The following is a 6,087-nucleotide window of genomic DNA, read 5'->3' on the forward strand; positions in this document are numbered from 1 at the left end:
CTTTGGTCTCAGTGTAAGATCCCTTAACTATCTGGAAGGAAAATAGAGCCAAGGCCTCTGGTCTTAAATATATAGGAATTGCCTTTCTTAGTCTTCAGGACTATTGTGTGAAAACAAGTAGGGGCTTAATCTCCTAGAAGGTAGGGGCTTTTATCCTTGAAGAGAGTATGTCCCCAGTTATTAGCACTTTTAGAGGAGAAGCCAAGGTATGTAGGGTGTGTGGCCGGCCCATCGATGGAGCATGAGAGAACGGACACCATTGTGGGAAGAAAAGAAATGTTCCTCAGGGGCCTCCCACTGCTGAAGCTTTTTGTGAGATGTTGATCGTTGCTCCCTGGGTTTGTCTTTGAAAGGAATTATTCTGGCAGCACATGTAGTATACTTGGATAATCTTGCTGCTCTTATTTCTCCATGTGTGTATGTGTGTATGTGAGCGTGCACGCGTGTGTGTGTGTGTGTGTGTGTGTGTGTGTGTGTATGGGTTATCATGTGTATCTCCATCTGCTTAGGAGAGTAGACTCTCCTCAAGGGAACCTGCTGTGACTTCACTGCAGCAAGGGTATGTAGAAAGAAATAGGACTTATTCCACTAGGGGCTCTCATCTCACACCTTAAGGAGAGGAAGGAGATTTCTAGAAAAACTGGGCCAGATTTCCTTTGTTCTTCATCTTAATTTGGCAGGCTGTTTGACTTTTCTACCCTGACCTGTGTTATACTCCTTTACAGTGTGCCCAAGAAGAAAAAGATCCAATGTCTCTTTACTTTGTTCTTTGATTCCTCACAGTTCCTTGATATTTTTTCAGCATTTGCTGGACTCCTGATCTGGTTATGAACCTAACCTTTGTGCTTGTGCCCTAACCAGGGAACTCCCCAGATTCTGAACTTGAGCTACACTAAGAGGGATACATGAGGTGCTATCTGACCAGACTTAAATTGATTCCATTTTTTGGATTCTCTCTATGTAAGACCTCTTAAAAAATTTTTTTTCTTTTAGTTCAATTCTCCTTGATTTGGGTGTGTTGAGGTTTGTTGAAAAGGAGTATAGAGAGCAGATAAGTGGAGTTTCAAGAATAAGATCACAGTTAAGGTGGGGAGAAGGCAGTCTAATATTTTCCCCCACATAGGATACAACACTGTGAAATTCAGTCACCAACGGAAGGCCCTGCTATTCTCTGAAAACATAATTCCTTGTTTCTTTAACAAAGTTTAAGCTAGTGTTACTAAATTAAAAAGAAAAGTTGCTTGTCTGTCACCTTCAGCTTTGTTTTATGCCCATTTCATATTGTTGTCTGTGTTGTAATTCATACTTTTGATACCATTTCTGATGTGTAAAATTGGTTGTCTTGTAAATATCTTATAAAGAGTTCAATTGTAAATAAACTATTGTGGCTGTTAATTTTTGAACTTCTGCTTCAATTTATTAGTTATTGGGAAACAGCAAATAATTCTGCTTGAATATTTTATTTTTATTTGCTCTTATAGTTCAAAAAGGTAGAAAAGGGCTGGAACGGGAGAGATCGCTTAGTGATAGTGAACATGTATTTTGCATGCAGGTGGTACTAGTTTGAGCTCTGGTATCTGACCACATCTAGTAGTGACCACACTGAGGTAGAAATTGATCCTCGATTCCTGATTGCCACTAGTGTGACCCCAAAACCAAATGCATGGCTGGTCCGATGGCAGTAGTTTATCAGAACTTATTAACGTTAGTATCACAAAAGTTGGTATATAACCCCTCCAACTGCTCAATTTGGCTTTAAAAAAAAATACATAGACGTAATAAAAGAGGGCCCGGAGAGATAGCACAGCGGCATTTGCCTTGCAAGCAGCCGATCCAGGACCAAAGGTGGTTGGTTCGAATCCCGGTGTCCCATATGGTCCCCCGTGCCTGCCAGGAGCTATTTCTGAGCAGACAGCCAGGAGTAAGCCCTGAGCACCGCCGGGTGTGGCCCAAAAACCAAAAAAAAAAAAAAAAAAAAAAAAGTAATAAAAAATATAATTTCACAAAGAAGCAAAATACCATTTCCCCTCTTTTTTTTTTTTTTTTTTTTTTTTTGGTTTTTGGGTCACACCTGGCAGTGCTCAGGGGTTATTCCTGGCTCCAGGCTCAGAAATTGCTCCTGGCAGGCACAGGGGACCATATGGGGCGCCGGGATTCGAACCGATGACCTCCTGCATGAAAGGCAAACGCCTTACCTCCATGCTATCTCTCCGGCCCCCATTTCCCCTCTTTTTAAATGAGATATTCCATTTGTATGTGAGGACAAAATAGTAATCCTTTTTCCTGTGTTCTTTCATATACATAGGTGGCAATTTTTAATTTTCTTTTTAAATCTTTCCCCTGGTACTGGAGAAGTAGCGCAGCAGTAAGCACGTTTGCCTTGCACGTGGCCAATACAGGACAGACCCCAGTTCGATTCCTGGTATCTCATCCCATATGGTCCCCCGAGCAGGAATGATATCTTAGCACAGAGCCAGGAGTAACCCCTGAACGCCACCACCAGGTGTGGCCCCCCAAAGTAAACCCCCCCAAATTTTTTGGGGTCCCCACCTGATTTATGCTCAGGAGTTAACTCCTGACTACTACACTCAGGAATTAATTCTGGCAGTGTTCAGAGGACCATATAAGGCAAGCACTCTATCCACTGTGGTATCTCCAGCTCTGGTAAGTGGCAAGTTTTAAAACGAGATTATGGGATACTTGATGCCTGGGTTTTAAATTGATAAAACATAGTTAGAAAGACCTTAGAGATCATGTAGACTTACTTACCTGTGATAAATGTTTCACCTTCACTACATTCCAGACAAGCAAATCAAAAATACTGATTTTTCTATATATTTTCCTGAAGTGTTAGAAAATTATTTTATTGGGGCTGGAGCAATAGCACATGCATTTGCCTTGCAAGTGCCTATCCGGGTTTGATCCCCAGCATCCCATATGGTCCTCCAAGCCTGCCCAGAGTGATTTCTGAATTCAGAGCCAGGAGTAACCACTGAATACCACCCGGTGTGACATTCAAACAACAACTAATAATAGAAATTAAAAATAAAACTTGTGAGGAGGAAAAAATAGATAAGACTTGTGGGCTGGAGAGATAGCACAGCGGTAGGGCATTTGTCTTGCAAGCAGCTGATCCAGGAGGGACAGTGGTTCAAATCCTGGCATCCCATGTGGTCCTTTGTGCCTGCCAGGGGCCATTTCTGATCACAGAGCCAGGAGTAACCCCTGAGCACTGCCGGCGTGACCCAAAACCCAAAGTACATAAAAATAAAACTTGTAAAAAAAATTCACATTGGGGCCAGAGAGGTGGCGCTAGAGGTAAGGTGTCTGCCTTGCAAGCGCTAGCCAAGGAAGGACCGAGGTTGCGTCCCATATGGTCCCCCAAGCCAGGGGCAATTTCTGAGCGCTTAGCCAGGAGTAACCCCTGAGCATCAAACGAGTGTGGCCTGAAAAACAAACAAATTCACACGTTGACAAATGTGTAACTCAAACTCATTGGTGTTTGGATTGCTTTGTAGGTTGATGAGAAAAAGATAAAAGTTCTTTTCCTCATTGTCCTTTGAATAGTCAAAATATTGCTATGAGAGACTGAACTGATACAGGGGTTAGTTGATTGCCTTGCACACTGCTAACCTGTTTGATACCTATCACTCCATATGATCTCCCAAGCCTGCCAGAGTGATCCTAAAAGTAGTAGTCCATGAGCAGGTGACCCAAAAACAAAACCCATAAAATATTGTTATATTCCTACCAAGTCTTATTTTCCTGGTAAACATTCAAAGAACTAGGATAGGTCCTCAAAAGAATACCGAATTTTTTGTTTCACTGGATGGGTGAACAATTTGTTTTTGACCATTTAAAAATGAACACATGGGACACAGCGGTGGCGAGCAGTAAGGTGTCTGCTTTGCTGGCGCTAGCCTAGGACAGACTGCGGTTTGGTTCGATCCCCCCGCATCCCTTATAGTCTCCCAAGCCAGGAACAATTTCTGAGTGCAGAGCCAGGAGTAACCCCAGAGCGTCAGTGGGTGTGGCCCCACCTCCCCCCCCCCAAAAAAAAAAAATGAAAACATGGGGCTGGAGTGATAGCACAGCAGGTAAGATGTTTTTGCCTTGCACATGGCCAATCTAGATTCAATCCCTAGTATCCCATATGGTTCCCTGAGCCTGCTAGAAGTAATTTCTGATCACAGAGCCAGGAGTAACACCTGAGTGCTGCTAGTTGTAGTCCAAGACCACCGCAAAATAAAAATGATGTAAGGGCCAGAATTTGAGTGATGGTATGGCAGGCAGGACATTTGCCCTGCAGGTGGCCAGCCTAGATTCCATCTCCAGCATCCCATAAGGTCCCCCTTAACACCAAGAATGATTACTGAATGCAGAGCCAGAAATAGCCCCTGAGTACTTGCAGTTTAGCCCTAATACAAAACAAAACAAAATGTCTAAAATACAGCTCAGTAGTAGAGAGCATGCCTCACACATGTGAGGCCCTGGCTTTGATCCTAGCAACATCACCACCATACATCATAGACAATTTTTTCTTACAAAAATTGTACATAGGCTAGAATGATAGTACAGTGGGTAGGGTGCCTGCTTGTACATAGATGACATGGGTTCTATCTCCATCATCCCATGATAACCCAGCACCACCAGGAGTAATTTCTGAGTGCAAAGTCAGGAGTAACCCCTGAGTATCACCAGGTATGGTCCCAAAACAAATCAAAACAAAACAAAAACCTACCAACTGAAAGGCAGAATAGCAGACTATCACTTAAACACTGAATTTGGCAGTCTTATTTGCATCCATTTACCTTGTGCCCTAAGACTATAGTTCTACTTTTTTTTTTTTTTAGCACTTAATATTTTTGGGCCACACCCTACAGTGTTCAGGAGTTACTCCTGATTCTGCACTAAGTGATCGTTCCTGGCAGTTCCAGGGGACCATATGGGGTGCCATATAGCCCTAATTGTACTATCACTCTGGCCCACTTTTTAGTGCTTATTAAATCATACATTCTCCATCTTGAACCCAGTTTTTAGAGTTGAAATTATTAACTCACATCTAGTTACTGGCTTAATCTGCTGAGAGATCTGTTTGAATATTGATTCTATCTCTGAAGACATTCAGTATAACTTGTTTTCCCTTGTTTATAAATTTGATAATCTTCAAAATCCTTAACATTGGTAAAAGTATTACATGGAAGCCAGGTAGATAGCTCAAAGGTCTGGAGATTCGGTCGATCCCCCAAGGACTCCTGAACCCCAGGCAAGGGAGCTCTCTTTCACAAGTACCGCAAGCTGTGAACCCCAAAGCTAGAACCCTGTGCTCCCTTATTCATAACTCATGCTGCTCTTTGAATGTATTTATCATGATCCAAAGAAAATACTCTTTTTCTTTTGTGCTGACGAATGCATGATCAAGAATGTCCTCATCTACTCCACTGTAGCAAGAAATAAATCATGTCAGGATATAGAAAGAACACAAAGACGGTTCTTTTGTCGCATCTTTGAGGTGCAAGGGTGTGTGTGTGTGTGTGTGTGTGTGTGTGTGTGAGACAGAAAAGCTTTAAAATTTCCCCTGTTGAGGCTGGCCAAGCACCAGCCAGCACTTGGTGAGAGAAGTGATGGCTAGCCTTGGAAGAGACACAAGTGGGAAAAAGAAATATAAAAGCACAGGGAAAACACCACACTAAATCCCCGGGCAATTCCACAAAGAACTGATTTCTCCTGAGCTTAAACTGGGATGAGTTTAAATGGGATGGCTGCAGCAAATGTGATGCAGAACGCCTTTGAAACTTGAACCTCCATGGCATGATTTTGAATCCAACCAACAGGCCAATGCAGCAGGTCAAAGGATCTGCTTCAAACAAACCTAAAGCAGAAAGGAGAGAAAAATGGAAACTGAAACAAACTCCGAAAACAGCTTCAAAAAGCCGCAAGAGACAGGATACAGTGACAGACAAACAAGTTTACACCTTCCCCACTTCGGAAAGCCCAAGATGGCCGGGCGAAAAAACCCTAGAAGAGAGCCCAAAGAGGGAAGACAACCAGAGGCGAGTCAGGAGACCCCCTGGGTGGGCGGCCCGA

The sequence above is a fragment of the Suncus etruscus genome, chromosome 1 (assembly GCF_024139225.1).
Source record: "Suncus etruscus isolate mSunEtr1 chromosome 1, mSunEtr1.pri.cur, whole genome shotgun sequence".
Classification (NCBI taxonomy): Eukaryota; Metazoa; Chordata; class Mammalia; order Eulipotyphla; family Soricidae; genus Suncus; species Suncus etruscus.